This window comes from Gorilla gorilla, chromosome 1 (genome assembly GCF_029281585.2).
Source record: "Gorilla gorilla gorilla isolate KB3781 chromosome 1, NHGRI_mGorGor1-v2.1_pri, whole genome shotgun sequence".
NCBI classification, from domain to species: Eukaryota; Metazoa; Chordata; class Mammalia; order Primates; family Hominidae; genus Gorilla; species Gorilla gorilla.
Window position 1 is genome coordinate 7,673,136 of NC_073224.2, and position 18,080 is coordinate 7,691,215.

Here is an 18,080-nt window from a genome sequence, read left to right on the forward strand (position 1 = left end):
GTAATTGACATATCCATCATCTCAAACACTTATTACTTGTTTATGTTGAGAACATTAAATATTATCCTTCCAGGTATTTGAAACTATATATTATTAAATATAGATATACATATATATGAGTTGCTCATAATAAAATTTGAGTTTCAAATCAAAATTTGAATTTTGGAAACTTGTGTTATTCACATGAGCTTGATGTTTTCTCAATAATTATAGATCTTTCTGATGAGATTAGTAGTGTTGTTAATAAACATAATTGACTTTGGCATTGTATAATGAAGTATATTAAGAAGGTCTGCATCATTCTGTGAGCCAGTATTTGCTAGATGACCAATACATGATGTTACAAAATCATGCAATAGTAAGTGATTCATTAAGAATGCTAACGGTATATTCTGGATATTAGCCCTTTGTCAGATGAGTAGGTTGCAAAAATTTTCTCCCATTCTGTAGGTTGCCTATTCACTCTGATGGTAGTTTCTTTTGCTGTGCAGAAGCTCTTTAGTTTGATTAGATCCCATTTGTCAATTTTGGCTTTTGTTGCCATTGCTTTTGGTGTTTTAGACATGAAGTCCTTGCCCATGCCTATGTTCTGAATGGTACTGCCTAGGTTTTCTTCTAGGGTTTTTATGGTTTTAGGTCTAACATTTAAGTCTTTAATCCATCTTGAATTAATTTTTGTATAAGGTGTAAGGAAGGGATCCAGTTTCAGCTTTCTACATATGGCTAGCCAGTTTTCCCAGCACCATTTATTAAATAGGGAATCCTTTCCCCATTGCTTGTTTTTGTCAGAATCTACAACGAACTCAAACAAATGTACAAGAAAAAAACAAACAACCCCATCAAAAAGTGGGCAAAGGACATGAACAGACACTTCTCAAAAGAAGACATTTATGCAGCCAAAAAACACATGAAAAAATGCTCATCATCACTGGCCATCAGAGAAATGCAAATCAAAACCACAATGAGATACCATCTCACACCAGTTAGAATGGCAATCATTAAAAAGTCAGGAGACAACAGGTGCTGGAGAGGATGTGGAGAAATAGGAACACTTTTACACTGTTGGTGGGACTGTAAACTAGTTCAACCATTGTGGAAGTCAGTGTGGCGATTCCTCAGGGATCTAGAACTAGAAATACCATTTGACCCAGCAATCCCATTACTGTGTATATACCCAAAGGATTATAAATCATGTTGCTATAAAGACACATGCACACATATGTTTATAGCGGCACTATTCACAATAGCAAAGACTTGGAACCAACATAAATGTCCAACAACGATAGACTGGATTAAGAATATGTGGCACACATACACCATGGAATACTATGCAGCCATAAAAAATGATGAGTTCATGTCCTTTGTAGGGACATGGATGAAACTGGAAACCATCATTCTCAGCAAACTATCGCAAGGACAAAAAAACCGAACACCACATGTTCTCACTCATAAGTGGGAACTGAACAATGAGAACACATGGACACAGGAAGGGGAACATCACACACCGGGGACTGGTGTGGAGTGGGGGGAGGGAGGAGAGATAGCATTGGGAGATATACCTAATGCTAAATGACGAGTTAATGGGTGCAGCACACCAACATGGCACATGTATACATATGTAACAAACCTGCACATTGTGCACATGTACCCTGAAACTTAAGGTATAATAATAATAAAATTTAAAAAAAAGAATGCTAATGGTTTCAGATTGCAAACTGCAACTGTTTTGTAAGAGATCAATTTGTATAGTATGAACTATTCTAATGTGCAATGAAGGTGCTTCTTTAACCTTTTCTAATTGTGCATTTGTATTACATATTTCAACTAAAACAATTACAACAGAATAAATGAATTATATCTGAGATTCACTGCATTCTGTCAAGCCAGACATTAAAGAAATTTGCAAAGTTGTACAACAATGCTTCTCATGTCACGAATTTGTTATTTTTATAAATTATTTTTAATAAAAATATTATGGCATTAATTAAAAAATGATTTTATTTTATTATTAAAATAAATATATAAATATATATTTATTAAAATACAGGAAATATAGGAAATAGGAATAAATTTAACTGAGGAGGTGAAGGATCTCTACAAGGAACCCTAGTAAATTCTGATAAAAGAAATTGAAGAGGACACACACAAATAGAAAGATTATTTAAATTCATTCCATGTTAATTTAAGATTGCCATACTACCCAAGGTAATCTACAGATTCAATGCAATCTCTAGCAAAATACCAATGAATTCTTCACAGAAATAGAAAGAAAAATCTTAAAATTTGCATAGAATCACAAAAGGCCCCAAATAGCTCATGCAATCCTGGGCAAAAATAAAGCTGGAGGCATCACACTACCAAACTTCAAAATACAGAACAGCAGATACAAGGGCCTGCCTGAGGGTAGGGGAAGGAACACGAGAATCAAAAAACTAGGTGTAGGAAATTTGTGTAGGAAAAGCCCTTCACAAATTGAGTACTATGCCTATTACCTGAGTAGCAAAATAATCTGTACACCAAACCCCCACGACACGCAATTTACCTATATAACAAATCTACACATGTACTCCTGAACCTAAAAGTTAAAAACAATATAACACTATAGTTACCAAACAGCATGGTACTGGCATAAAAATAGAAACATAGACAAATGAGACAGAATACAAAAACCCATAAATTCATTCATGTATCTACAGTCAACTGGTTTTTGACAAAGGCACCAAGAGCACTCACTGGGGAAAGGCCAGTCTCTTCAGCAAATGGTGCTGGGAAAACTAAATATCCATATGCAGGTGAATGAAACTAGATCCCCACCTCTTTCCCTATACAAAATTCAAAATGGATTAAAGACTTAAATATAAGACCAGAAACAATAAAACTACTAAAAGACAAAATGGGCAAAATACTTCAAGAGTTGGTCTGTGAAATCACTTTATCAATAAGATCTCAAAAGCACAGGCAACAAAAGCAAAAATAAACAAATGGGATCATATCAAACTAAAAAAGCTTGTGCAAAACAAAGGAAACAAAAGAGTGAAAAGACAGCCTACAGAAAAAGAGAAAATATTTACAAACCATTTATCTGAAAGATAATTAATATCCAGAGTATACAAGGAATGCAATCACCTCAAATAGCAAAATAACAAACAATCTTATTTTAAAATGGTCAAATATATCTGTATTATATTTTTAGATCAGGTAGCATAATGCCTGCAGCTTTGGCAGCTTTGTTTTCATTTTTTTGTTGTTTGTTTTCTTCTTTTATTATTTATTTATTTGCTCAAGATTGCTTTGGCTATTTGCAGTCTTTTGTGGTTCCATACAAGTTTTTGGATTTTTTCCTATTTCTATGAAAAACAACATTGGAATTATGGTAAGAAATGCACTGAATACATAAATGCTTTCGGCGCTATGCACATTTTAACAGTATTAATTTTAAAACCCATGAACATGAGATATCTTTCCATTTATTTGTTTCTTCTCAATTTCCTTCAGTGTTTTATAGTTCAGTGTACAGATGACTTTTTATTTATTAGGGGTTCTTTATGCTTCATGGATCTGTATGTTCATTGTCCTCTCTAGATCTCGTAAGTTTTCTGTCATTATTTCTTTAAATATTATTTTCTGTCATTATTTCTTTAAACATTATTTCCCTTTTCTAACTCTTCTGCAGTTTCCATAATGTGTGCATTAGTTTTCTTGATAGTGTCCCAGAATTTCCATGGTTTAGTCTTTTTGCTTTTCATTCCAATGATTGGGTAATCTCAAGTGAACTGTCTTTGAACTCACTGATTCTTTCTTCTGCTTGATTGAGTTTGATGCTGAAGTTCTTGATGGAATTTTTCAGTTCAGACATTATGTTCTTTATCTCCAACTTTTTTTTATGATTTCCATCTCGTCAAATTTCTCATCTTTTATTGTTTTCCTGATATTGTTTAGTTGTTTATTTGTATTTTTCTGTCACTCACTGAGCTTCTTTAAAAAGATTACTTTTAATTATTAGTTAGAAAGTTTGTATATCCTATTTCTTTAGGGTTGGTTACTGGTCCTTTTTTTCCTTTGGTGCTCTCATGTTTCCCTGATTCTTTACGACCTCTGTGGCCACGTTTTTATGCCTGCATATTTGAGTAGTTTTTCACCTTTTCTATCTTTACAGACCAGCATATGTAGGAAGAGCCCTTCACAAATCAGCTTGCCCAAAGATTCTGGGAGAACTATATGACTGGATCCATAGGCAGACTTGCTGTTGGAGTCCTTGAGCAGGGTGGCTTGGTGCTTTGGTCAGCAGGTGAGTGGGCCTGGCTATTGGTTCTACAGGAGCTGGCCTGGACCTAGATCCACTGGGGAAAACCTCAGGCTAATGTCCACTTGGGCATCTGGTTTCTGGGTCCATGGGAGCTGACCTGTCACAGAGGTCCACTTGGGTGAACTTTCTGACTACATACATTAGGGAAGACCTAGTGCTTGGGTCCTCGGTGGTGGTCCTGGTACCTGTGTCCATAAGAACCAACCTGAATCCTGGGTCCACATGAACTTACCTTGTGCTGGGATGAGCTTTGAGACTGAGTCTGTGAGGGCTAGCCTGGTGCTAGGATGGGCCTGGTGCCTGGGTTCATATAGGCCTAGAGCCTGAGTACACAGGAGTCATCCTGGTACCGGGACAGGCCTGGAGGCTGCGTCTACAGGGATGGGCTCATAGGCTCATAGCCTAGGTCTGCAGGGGTGGGCCTGGTCTTGAGTCCTCTGAACCTAGGGCCATGGGGACCACCCCAGGGTCTGGGTTAAGCATGGCACTGGGACAAGCCTGGGGCCTTAGTCCACAGAGGTCTAAGATCTGGGTCCATGTGTGCTGGCCTGTTGCTTGTGGCCATGAGGGGCTAGCCTAGACCATAGTCCATGAGAGTCAGCCTGGAAACAAGGTCTCAGATGCTGGCCTAGTGGCTTTGTCTGTGTGGTTGGCCTAGACCCTACTGCCACAGAGGCCAGCCTGGTACCTGGGGCTACAATGGTTGTCCTGGAACTGCGTAGGTCTGGAGCCTATATCCACAGAGCCAAGCCTGGAGCTGGGATCTGCGGGTGCTAGCCCAGTGCTAAAGATGGCCGAAGACTAGTCTGTGGAGTTGGCCTGTAGTCTAGTGCCATGGAAGCTGGTCTGGCGGTAGGGCAGGTCTGGAGGCTGAGTCTACAGGGGCTGGTCTGAGCTGTGGGAGTTGGCGTACCAATTGGACGGGCTTCAAGGCTTAGTCCATAGATAAAGTCTGAAGCATGAAGCCAAAGGGGCTGACCTGGCACTAGAGTTTATTCAAGGGCCTGGTGCTGGTACTGATTGCAAAGTTGGATGTTCACTTCACTTTCCTTCCTTCATATGGAGGGTATCTCCCTCCACGCTGTGCTGCCTGGGCTTGATGTAGGGATGATGTAAGGAATGTCAAGCTGTCCTTCCTATCCTCTTCGGTAAGTCTTTTATTATTTCTCTGCTAAACCCACATGACATAATTTTTACTTGTCATGAAGGTAATTTTATGTGTAGGTAGTTGTTCAAATTGATGCCTATGTGAGGAGATAAGGGCCACCTTGCTAACATCACTCCACTCCATATTCACTTTTGAAATATTTTATTGTCACTTTGGCTAAATGGATAACTAAGTATTGTTTCACATTGATCTGTGATTCCATTTAATTAAGTATTCAAATTTTTTGATATTTTGCCTTCCGAAAATTAAATCATAAATGTAATCTTAAACTTGAACTGACTTTGAAATTTCCCATAGGGCTCTGGAAAATCTCAAAGGATTTCTTCTTTGACTTCATAAAAATAGAGATTAAAAAAAATTAGGTCTGTTTGATATGCTCAAGTGCATAAAAAGTATTGTCACATAAGAAAAAAATGTGACCTTCCCTAGACTGTATTTGTATAGGTAAATAGGAAAACATTCTTAATATAAATTTTTCATAAATTTTATGAAGTATATAGAATTTTGTCATTTTTGGCTGCCCCATAATATGTCCTGGTATAATGTGATCAGTCATAATTCCAGTTACTATTTAAAATGTTTTATGCCATGGAATAACCGAATTTTCTCATTAAATGACCTCTCACTAGCTCTTAAATCACAATCATTTCAAGTCTTTTGTCATCCACAGATAGTCTGTTCTACTCTGATGCTTTTCTGAAAGCTCTTGCAGTCCGCTACAAGCCAGAGTGCTTCATCTTTAACAAAATGTGACTATCTCTGTGACCCATGGAAAGAACAATCACAGGTAATCCGGGGTACAAGCATCTGATGCCATTGCTTAAATAACTTTGAGACTGTACACCTGGTCTAAGTCTACAGTTCCGGAAATTTAATGGAGAAGCTGATGGGTTCTTCAAACTGGTAGCCGAAGTTAAAGCAGAACAAGAATCAATTACATATGGCAGATGAACTAATGAAGTGTGGTTGTTTTTTATGGTGTTATTTTGGAACATCATTAGCTCTTTAATGTTTTATATTATGGATGTAAGAAACCTCTTTTAAAGCCATTATATTATAAATAATTTTGTAGATGATACTTTTGTAAACAGATATAAAACTTTTATATATTTATCCCTGCTTATCCCTCCAGAATTTAGAAATGCTTATTGAGTATTCTAATTCCCATTGTGACATAACTACTTGCATATGTTCAATAAGAATCTTTCCTCCTAACATGATGTAATTAGAAATATCAGTTATATTACTCAGGTTTTGAATGGAATGTGATATTTGAAAATGACATTCATAGAATCAGATATGATCAGACAGTTTTAAGGAACTATGCTGACTTTATGAGGTCAAGGCTTACAAAATCCTCTTGAAAAAATTAGCCTGGTACCTGGCTTATAGCATGCTTAGCCTTACAGTGAGTATAGAAGGTCACTTTCCGGTACTCTCAGGAACCATAGGATATTTTGGAGACCTCAAGAAGAGAGGCAGTCATTCAATTCTGTAAGTACTACAAATGAAATCTTGTGGTGAGCCATGGTTTGGCTTTCTAGTCTCGAGACTTAAAAGTCTAATGTGAGATTCCTTACAAAAAATTCCAGCAAAGAAAATTCAAAAAGTCCTACATGGTGAATCATCATTCTTGCTGCACTTACGTAAATACTGAGACCAAATCTAATGAGACCAAACTCATTTTCAAAATAGGAAAACAGGCCCGGGCGCGGTGCCTCACGCCTGTAATCCCAGCACTTTGGGAGGCCGAGGCGGGCGGATCACGAGGTCAGGAGACCGAGACCATCCTGGCTAACACGGCGAAACCCCGTCTCTACTAAAAATACAAAAAAAAAAAAAAAAAAAAAAATTAGCCGGGCGAGGTGGCGGGCGCCTGTACTCCCAGCTACTCAGGAGGCTGAGGCACAAGAATGGCCTGAACCCGGGGGGCGGAGCCTGCAGTGAGCTGAGACCAGGCCACTGCACTCCAGCCTGGACAACAGAGCGAGACTCTGTCTCAAAAAAAAAAAAATTAGGAAAACAGAATGACTGTCGAGAGAAATTTTGTGTTGGCTGGGGGTAGTGCCTCGTGCCTGGGAGGCTGAGAGGGGTGGGAGGATCTCATGAAACCAAGAGTTTGAGTCCAGCATGGGCCACATAGATTCCTGTCTCTTAAAAAAAAAGTGTGTATATATGTGTGTGTGTGTGTGTGTGTATATATTTTTTTAAGAAATTGTATGTTTCAATGGAAAGTACAGTATACCCTCCAGGATTATTAGATCATAATCCTGTTTATTGTCTGTGAGCTATTTTTCACCTCTGATAAACCAAGGGGTGGAATGTTACTTATGCTTTCTACTTTGTTATCTACTCATAAATTGAAATGAATCCTGATGTCTTGCACATTTTGTCACTCCTTACAAAATTCTCAATTCTTCTGTTTTCCTCCAATATCTGGCTATGACTCTCCCAACTAGTGTTCCTAATTTTCCTCCCACTCTTCTGATTTGGTGGCTTTCTCCTTCACAGTGTTCCAACCTTTCTAAAAGCAATTCAAGATAGTCTTAAGAGTCTTGTATACAATATAGAGTATTAAGTTATGCCCAGTACTACATTAGTCGTCAGTCAAATCTGGTATGTAAAAGTAATGACATTAGGGATGTTATGCTCAGACACAGTACAACAAATATTCATATAAAAATGAAAACTCCATATAGTGAACTGTGGTTTTTTTCCCTTAGTTTGACAACAAAATTTTATGCATTAAATTCATGGTAATGTTTGCATTTAAATGCCCTGTATCATGTTTAAAATTAAAAGTGCCATTTCAAATTCACAGAAGCCATTTCTAGAATGTTAGTATGACATGACAATGTTCCTGAATTTTTTTCCTAAGTGGGCAGATACCTGAAACTTTTATTTCCATAAGAAAAAAAAATGCTACCTGTTATGAAAACACATAACAAGATAAATCTATCATTTTCAGTTTCAATATAAAACATTCACACTTATTTGTCAATCTGATAGCACTGATGAGACCAGAGAACTAGGGCAAGACCCTTCTGCATCAGTGGAACTCTGTGAAGGTTTCCATGGACTGTAAGGCAGGGATCTGTGGAAATCAATTAACCAGAGTGCAATTACATTAAAAGCCTCCCCCAAACATTCAGTGACACATTGCATTATGGTAAAATGAGAGGTCTATCACCCATTTTCTATTAGTAGGCCAGCCTGTGGTAGCAAAAAAAATTAATAATTTTTAAAAAACAAAGCAGGAGCCATTTAGAAAACACATTTCAAAATAAACTAATTCTGTAATTGCTGCCTTTTTTTTTTTTTTTTTTTTTTTTGAGATGGAGTCTCGCTGTGTCGCCCAGGCTGGAATGCAGTGGTGCGATCTCAGCTCACGGCAACTTTCGCCTCCTGAGTTAAAGCAATTCTCCTGTCTCACCCTCCTGAGTAGCTGGGACTACAGGTGCGTGCCACCATGCCTGGCTAATTTTTTGTATTTTTAGTAGAAACTGGGTTTCACCGTGTTAGGCAGGATGGTCTCGATCTCCTGACCTCGTGTTCCGCCTGCCTCGACCTCCCACAGTGCTGGGATTATAGGTGTGAGCCACCCTGCCCAGCCAGCAGGAGCTATTTAGAAAAAACAACTCAAAATAAACTAATTCTGTAATTGCTGACTTTGAGGATACCCCACAGTGACTGGCCGACAACACAAGTGTGGAGCCCAGCACCTCCCAGAAGAACACAGCTTGCACTAAGTACATAGGTCCTGGGCAGCTGTCATCGTTCCCACCCCCAGGTCAGCCCCACCTGACTCAGGCACCCTCACAATTAATATATATTCTGTAAGTTAAAGATGTGTTCAGATCAAGCCTAATTCCCATTTTGCTTCTAATTTTAAACAATGATACTTTGACTTCTACTGAATACACAATATTTGCTAACACCACTCATCCGCTACTTCCTCCACCTCCTTCAAAGTTCAGCTTCCCCACCATCACTGCTCTCATTCCTCCTATTAGTCTTTCACTTTCCTGGACTTTTTGCTACTTAATCTGCTCCCCAAGAATAAGTGAATTTGCTAAAGCAAAATCTGTCAGGCTAACCACAAGCATCTGTCAATGCTTTCCTGGCCTCATTTGCTCCACCCTGATAGAAAGTGGGTCCCCTTTCTTTTGCTTTACCTTCCCCTCCATAAAGAGTCAGCAGTACTTGCTTCCCACAAGAGAGCCACATGCCCAAGAGCCCAAGGGTTATCCTTAACAAAGGGGTCTGTCATGTAACCTTCCTAAATGTTCATTTCACACTGGACAGGCCAATAAAGTTTTTCTTTTCTTCTAAAGTTCATCTCTGCCCTAAAAGACCGATAGTGTATGACATACCAGAAAAATCCTGGTCGTAGTATAATAGATTAATATACACTGTTATTTGGTCGTTTGACATAATGCACTTTTTAAAGAGGATGAGGTTTCATTTTCTGTTGAAGAGTTTGTTAACCATTGAGTCTGGTTTTTGAGTCATTCTACCCAGTTCTTCCAGAACATGTGACAATTGTCTTTTGTCCTGACTTCTTGGTTGTGCTCTGCTCTATATCCTACCAGCACCAGCACTTCTAGGAGAGCCTGTTTTTTCACTCAACAGACTTTTTGCAGAAGCTGTCCGACACCCCTTCACTTACTGCGTTATTTGGATGTCTCAGTCTGGCTTCATTACTGACGGCCTGGAGAGGCACTGGCCACAGTGGTTACCTCCCTGGCCGGCTCTGGGTCCTTGGTAAGCCTGAGGGGTCTATTGCACGGGCTTCGGAGGCTCTCGTGGCGAGGCTGGCTGCTCCTCAAGAAGAGGCTGTTCCTTCATTAGAAGCACTTACTCACTCTCTGCTGCCAGCTGCTCGTCATGGACCAGCGTTCTCACGGGAGGCTTCACAATAAAGTCTTCATATGCATCTTCTGGCTTCCCGGTTGTTAAATTTTCATGTAAAATAGCTATTTTTTCTTCTCATTCTACAGATATAAAAACAGCATCCCGCTCCACAACCAAGGCAGGTGTGGTAAGGTGGGAGCCATTTGATTTATGGACAGTGTACCAGTCGAGGCTTTTCTCTTCTTTCACTGATGTGAAAATCCGGGCAGCTGCACCCTGGAGTCAGAGCTCCGCAGGTGTGACAGGAGACGGTCCAAGTGCCCATCCGGCCCTGTGCTCCCTCCCCAGGACGCCCACAGGCCACCGTGCGCAGGCTCTTGTCCATCCGGCCCTGTGCTCCCTCCCCAGGACGCCCGCAGGCCACCGTGCGCAGGCTCTTGTCCATCCGGCCCTGTGCTCCCTCCCCAGGACGCCCGCAGGCCACCGTGCGCAGGCTCTTGTCCATCCGGCCCTGTGCTCCCTCCCCAGGACGCCCACGGGCCACCGTGCTCAGGCTCCCTCACCGGCGCCGGGTCCCCAGGGGCTGCAGCATGGCTTCCTCTCAGCCTGCGTCTGAGGGCCTCTTCTGGGCGGGGAACCCTGGCCACCTTCTTTGGGCTCCCTAAGTTCCTGAAAACCTGTCGTGAACGTCTCTTCCGGCTCCCTCATGTCTTGTGGCGGAAATTCCATGTTATCAGTGTGCTCACGTAAGACACCAGCCCGTTTCTGCAGAGATTCCATGGCAGCCCTAGGCAAGCCTGCAACACAAGCGGCCAGGGGCCCCGGCAAGGCTTCACCCGGGCTTTGCGGCAGGCTCCGTCCAGAAGCCGCCGCTGGGCGCTTGTGCTCGCCTAGATCCTCCTCATGGATGAGGAGGGAGAGACTCGGGCATTTTCCTTGTTGCCACGCTCAGCTCCTTGTAGTTTGGGCACGAGGGCTGCTTCCCCAGAGCAGACTTCCACCACAGACCGGGGTGTTCCGGCCGCATGGCCTGGACCCACGGGTGGGCGCTCGCTCAGGACCCGCCACACGGGGACTGGTGACCCCTCCCTTTCCCCCCTCCCCTTTCCCCTCCCCGTGCCGCTTCCCCTCCCACACCTCCTCCACTTCCCGCTCCCCCTCCTCCGTTGCCACGGCCGCCATCTTGACACACCTACAGCCACAAAGAGCGCCTACCCTGGCCCACGGCCTCCCGGGCACCACCTGGCAACCGGGCAGAGGCTGTGCGGCCACACGCGTCCCTCTACGTCGGGATGGCCGCAGGCTCCCAGGGGTCATGGGACCGCCAATGTCTGGCAGGCACAGGGGCCTAAAAGTTTTTAAAGATAGGGAGAATAACAAAATTTTGTGGCAACAGAGAAAGATGTGAGTAGCGCCCATTCATTGTTGCTAAAGGTCCACTGTAGGCCACACATGAAGCCATATTCTAAAGATAGAAATCTACCCCCATCAATGATAGACTGGATAAAGAAAATGTGGCACATATACACCATGGAATACTATGCAGCCATAAAAACTATGAGTTGAAGCTGGAAACCATCATCCTCAGCAAACTGACACAGGAGCAGTAAACCAAACACCGCATGTTCTCACTCGTAAGTGGGAGCTGAACAATGAGAACGCATGGACACTGGGAGGGGAACATCACACACTGGGGCCTGTGGCGGGTGGGGACAAAGGAAGGGAGAGCATTGGGACAAAATACTTGATGCATGCAGGGCTTAAAATCTAGAGGACGGGTAGAAAGGTGCAGGAAACCACCGTGGCACATGTATACCTATGTAACAAACCTGCACGTTCAGCACATGTATCCCAGAACTTAAATAATATATATATATTTTATCCCAGAACTTAAAGTTATATTTATATGAAAGAAATCTACCTTCATGATGCACAGCTTAGTGAGGGAAGATGGCAGATATCAAAGACTTAGAGAGAGAATGTCAAATCACAGCCAAAATAAGCACCATCATAGAGAGGCCAGTGGGGCTGGGAGAGCATCTAAGGAGAGAATTGGAGCTCCTCTGCAGCATTCTTAGGCCTAGGTGATCTGGACTACGTTGCACCACAACAGGAAAATAATCATTACAGTAGGAAGGCAAAGCAGACTTAAAATCACAGGGAGTTGCATATCCAGACGTTATAAGATCTGAAATTGTTATTGGGAGTAACCTTGATTTTCTTGGCTGTTGTTTTTGCCTCTCTAAACATATCTAATAGCTTAGGCACGTGATAGAAAGGCCCCTGTAGCTACTTTCTCTTCATACCAACAGTCGAGCAAAGCTTCATCTCCCTGTGTGTGTTTTCAGCCTCTCAAAATTTTGCCCAGCCTTTACCCCTCTGCCCAAGCTTTTCTCTATGTCTTTCAGGACACAGTTCACTGTAGTTCCCCTTCTAGACCAGGTTCTCATCTTCTCCCAGTCTTCGTGGGTTTTGTTTAGTTTTGCTTTCCTCTCAGCCTTCATTTTGGTCTTTCTCTCTCTTTTTCAGGTTTATTCCTTTTCATCCTCTCAAATACAGCTTAGATATTTCCGTTTCCAAAAAATATTATATTGCCTCCCTACACCCAAATTTTTTCTAAGCTCTTTAGTGTGAGCACTTTTACTCAGTGCACCCAGGAACGTGTTTTAATATTAAAAAATATATGTATTGATATATAGTAAAGTTGAGTTTTAATATATCTGTCGCTTTCGAGATGACAAGGACGCATGCTATGCTAGGAAATGTTAGTAGATTTGGGAAAGAAAAGAGGAAAAGAGATTTGTTCAGTTTTAGTTTTGTCTTATTGGTGTTGTGAAATTCACATAACATAAAATCAACCATTATAGCTTGTACAATTCAGTGACATTTAGTACATTGACAAGGTTGTGCAACTATCACCTCTACCTAGTCCCTTTGAGAATTGATTCTACATGTCATCTCACATAGCATTTCAGGTATCACCTTTGTTAAGAATGACTATACATTTTGTTTTCCTGGGAGTGTCCAAGTTTATCTCCAATGTCCCAGCATCCTGTCTAGTTGTCAGAAACAAAGAAGCTCCCACTAGGGTGACACATACAAGGCATACATCTTCCCAGTGTCTACAAGTGGAACACTACTGGCCTTACCACACACTCGATCTGGGTATAAGGGCACTTCTCAATAGCACTTCAATGAGTGCCACCAGAGTTTACGTGGGAACTCTTACTCTAGATGTCCAATATTATTGACAGACTATGTAACCATATGGTTTAAATGATTATGAAAAGCTAATGCTGTATGTGAGAATAACTCTTCTAATTTGAAAGATGCTGTCTACTAATTTGTAGTTCCCAGAGTGCCATCATCATATCCTTATTTCTTAGGCTATAGATGAAGGGATTCATGATGGGTGGCATCACAGTGTAGAATACTGGAACCAGCAAATCCAAGGGTGATGGAGATTTAGGCAGAGAGTGTAAATAGGCAAAAAACCCAGAAGAGAAAAATAAAGTCACAACAATGAGATGAGGCAGGCATGTGGAGAAAGCTTTGGACCTGCCTTCTTTGGAGGGCATCCTCAGCACAGTGGAGAATATGTGAATGTAAGAAATGTCAATAAACACAAAGCAGCCAAAGTCCAACACGAGGCTGAGCCCAGTGATTACTAATTCACCAATGTTATAAGAACAGGCAAGGGAGAGCAGTTGTGGGATATCACAAAAGAACTGATGAACCTCAGGAAACCCACACATGGGTACAGAGAAGGTACAAGCAGTGTGCAGGATTGCATTGAGACCTCCACTGACCCATGAAGAGACAGCCATCTGCACACAGGCTTCATCACTCATTATGACCTCATATCTGAGTGGGTGGCAGATGGCAACATAGCGGTCATAGGACATGACTGTGAGAAGAGCTATTTCTGTAGTGGCTAAGAGAAAGAAGAAAAAAACCTGACACACACATCCGAGGAATGAAATGGTGTTGCGATTCATCAGGGAGTTTGTGATGGACTTAGGAACAGTGATGGAAATAAGACACAGATCCAGGAAAGATAAGTTCTTTAGGAAAAAGTACATGGGAGTGTGGAGCCGATGATCATTGATGATGAGGGTGATGATGAGAAGATTCCCCAGCAGCGCTGCTAGGTAAATTAGCAAAAAGAGCACAGAATGTAGGATCTGGGTCTCCCGAATGTCAGAGAACCCCATGAGGAAGAATATTCTACCAAAGGTGAAGTTGTTCATTTCTTTGGACATTTTACCAGTTGCTGTAAAAAATAAAGTAAGCAGTTTTAGACTTGGGCAAAAGGGTTTACTGTTTTATTTCCTTCACTTCTCTTTCTCCCACTCACATGTGCATCTGCCAAAAAGTTCAAGATCATATCAGACAACACCAAGCAACAAGGAGGACTTTAACAAATAGCATTTTATCTGCTCATCCAATCTTCATTCTTACGCCAGAGTTGGGAAAAATTGTGAAAAACTTTGAAATAAGAAAATAACAACAGTGAAAAGTACTAAGCGTCCTGTCTAATTGTATTTTATTATCTTTGAGCTACTTTACAATTCTGGAAGTTGTAGGAAGCAGTTAACATGCAAATTATTCTTTCTCATAAAAATACAAATTAGTTATATTCTGATATAATGTAATTGATTATTGTTCTGTAGGTAGACCTATTTTACATCTATTTGTAAATTTATTTCAGCTTTCTTTATCTGCCCTTATATGTGTGGTACTTTGATTTCACTGCGGTACTTTGATTTCTCTTCTGAACCAGTTGGAATATCTTGCAAATTCCCCCATTAATTATTGAGTTAAATAAAATCTTTGAACTGTGTTTATATTCATAGGAGACTCATGATTTTATCCTGTTTTAAAAAAAATACCCTTTAGCATCTGACATGGACAGTGATTACTGACACAGTCAAATTTTATGAAAAAACTTGTGAGATCTTAGAAACATCATTCTAATTTATCTAACACACAGAAAAAGTATCAGTTTTCATTCCTTTTGTTGTATTACATTTTGTTCAATGAAAACTTGTCCCTCAATAGTACTGAAATATCTGAATTGTGCAACATAATATTCACATTCATTTATTATATGTTAAAGTCTTTACCTTCTAGCAAATTTCTCAGCATTAGTACTGTCACCTTTCAGCAATTGCTCCATGTGTTTTTAGTCAAGGCTCCTATTTAGTTATCTGGGACAACAAGCTCTCGTTTTGGTTCATAGCTATTTGGCCGGCTCTCCCTTTTCTTTTGTCGTTCTTCCTGCCCTGAACTTTCACCACTGTCCATATTCCTTCCATCGTCCGTGGGTTACCTCATCATCTGCATGGCTGAGAATAGCAAATTAATCCTGTATTTCTCCACCAAGCTGCTTTCTGCTCATATTTCCATTCCTTCTTCCTTGTCTCAGAGAAAAAATTATTTCCTCCTAAGTTTGCAGTGCAATATCTAACATTGGAAACACTCAATGTCATTTAATAAGCCATGTTTAATGTACCTGTTCATAAGCATTGTTGACAGGAAGTAACCTCTGCGGGATCCCATTATGAGGCTACATCAAGTAGATTCAGGATTTTCCCCAGTATTTCGGATTCCTAATCTAATAACTGTTTGCTCAGTTAGTTTTTCCTAAACTATATTATTAATTTTTACTACTAAGTTTTTTGTCTAGATCTTGATAAAACTTCTGCATCCAAGAATTTGCTCTTTATTGGTTTCCCCTCTCTCTCCTTCATTTTGAATTCCATTATTCAAATAACCACATAAGATTCAACAAAAGTGCTGGTGTTGGCTATAAGTGTATATGCTCAATGGAAAAAAAACACTAGAGGCTTCTATTCTATGAGCGATCATTAGATATAATTACACAACAAGGAAAATAGGGTAGAATTCACTGTTTGGCCTGGGGCATAGTCACACTTTAGAAAATAAATAAAAATTAGCTTTCCAAAGTCAGTTACAGCTGAGATAGTATCCAGCAGAGTTCTCTTATCTCAAAAAAGTATTTTCTCATAATCTATTTAACTGGGTCTCATTGTAATTTCTCCCACTGTAAACTTCATATTTTCTAAAAGATTGCTTCATGCAGGCTGCCTGTTCACAGCAGGAGAAATCAGAAATTATATATTCTCCCTAAATCCATCTGATACGCCCTATAGTGAAACCAGCTAAGCAACCAATCAGCCAACAAACACAAAATAAAATATTTTATTATCCATGAACAATTGAGTCAATTCTTTTTTTTTTTTTTGATCTCTTATTGGAATTTACAACAAATATCTGTTTGATATTTATCACAATCTTCTTCACGGGCCTGACCAGTGGTTTTCAAGGCGTAGTCCTTGTCTCAGCTATGTCAGTATCACTGGGAAGCTTGCTAGAAAGGCAGTCTCAAGTCCCCACCCCAGATCTGCTGAATCAGGAACTCTGGGAGTAGAGCCCAGTGAGAGGTGTTCTAACCATCCCTTTAAATAATCAGTATGCATGCTAGAGTTTCAGAACCACTGCGTTAGAGTGTCCTGATTCATAAAATTTCTTTCTGGAAGACTTGCATTTTTTTCTCTCAGAAGCGGTTGTCCCTACCCCCAAATTGCTTATGCTTTTCTTCTTTTCTACTTCCAGAGTATACTTTGGGAATTCCAGCAATCAAAATTAATTTAGCATCAATCCCAACTTTCCTCTGGTAATCCAGTTACTTATTTCATCATTACTTAGTACTCTGATTATACATTTTAATTTCTCAACAACTGATATCTTCCTTCCTTACCATTGTAATAAGTATGTACAATGATGTCTGTTGAACCAGATGAGGGAAGGCACTAAGTACTTCAGAAGTTCGAGGGAATCGAGGTGCATTTGATGTAGAAATGTGGGAAATGACATAATTAACTTTTGGAAAATGGATACTGTTTAGGAAAAGAAAAGGGAACAGAGGTTTTTAAAGCCACCCTTCCTTTACAAGAACAGTGTGAACATAGCAGGACCTCAGCATCCTGAGCGATGTGTACGTAGAATGCTTTGTAGCAAAGGTTTGTGCATGTGGTGTGGGCTAGGAGGATGAGGGATTTGGAAAGGATGAGCAATGGGCTGAGAGGTTTAGCTTTCACCTTGCTGACAGCAAAGGGCACTTCAGTGGTTAAGGGGGAAGTGGCATAATGAAAGCGGCATTTTCTATAACTTAACTTTTCTTTATATAAGGTCACTTTTGCAGAGAAGATATTTTTGAGGCAGAGAAACTAGTGAGGATATTACTTAATAGTAAATACTATGAGTATTAAAAGGTTTGAAATAAGTGGTCATAATAGTTATGAAAGCGAAAGAGAAAACACAAACTGACTTGAGAAAGAAGATGAATGGGAGGTTCGAATGTGTTCTTGAATAAAGTAAAGTGAAATGAATGTAAAAGCAAAATGCTAGATACAGAGGGGTGAATATAAGTTTTTCCACCTTTGCTTTGAAACTAGGAAGGAGGTAGAAGTAGATGCTCCCAGCAAGCCTCCTATCTCTGCCTCCTTCCCACTGTGGCTCTTCTTGTTCAGACCTGCTCGTGTCCCAGACCCCAGTGCTATAGAAAACTCTTCTGTTAATTAAAGACTTGGGAGAGAGGGCCTGCAAGAGGGTGTTCTGACCTTAGTGAGGACGATCACCATAACTTATGTCTTGACATAAACTGTTTATAGATATCTTTATTAATTATGAAATACAAATGAAAACCTTACCACTAGTGTTTAGAAA

General features: G+C 40.5%; 1 protein-coding gene across 1 annotated transcript in view; it reads left to right on the plus strand.

Moving 5' to 3' along the window:
• The first annotated feature begins 6,644 nt into the window (after positions 1-6,644).
• Positions 6,645-18,080, plus strand: part of OR14A2 (olfactory receptor family 14 subfamily A member 2) — a 32,780-nt gene continuing 21,344 nt past the window's right edge. The window contains exon 1 of the mRNA XM_019032842.4: positions 6,645-6,968. The gene's annotated coding sequence lies outside the window, so the exon portion shown is untranslated. The remainder of the gene's footprint in view (positions 6,969-18,080) is intronic.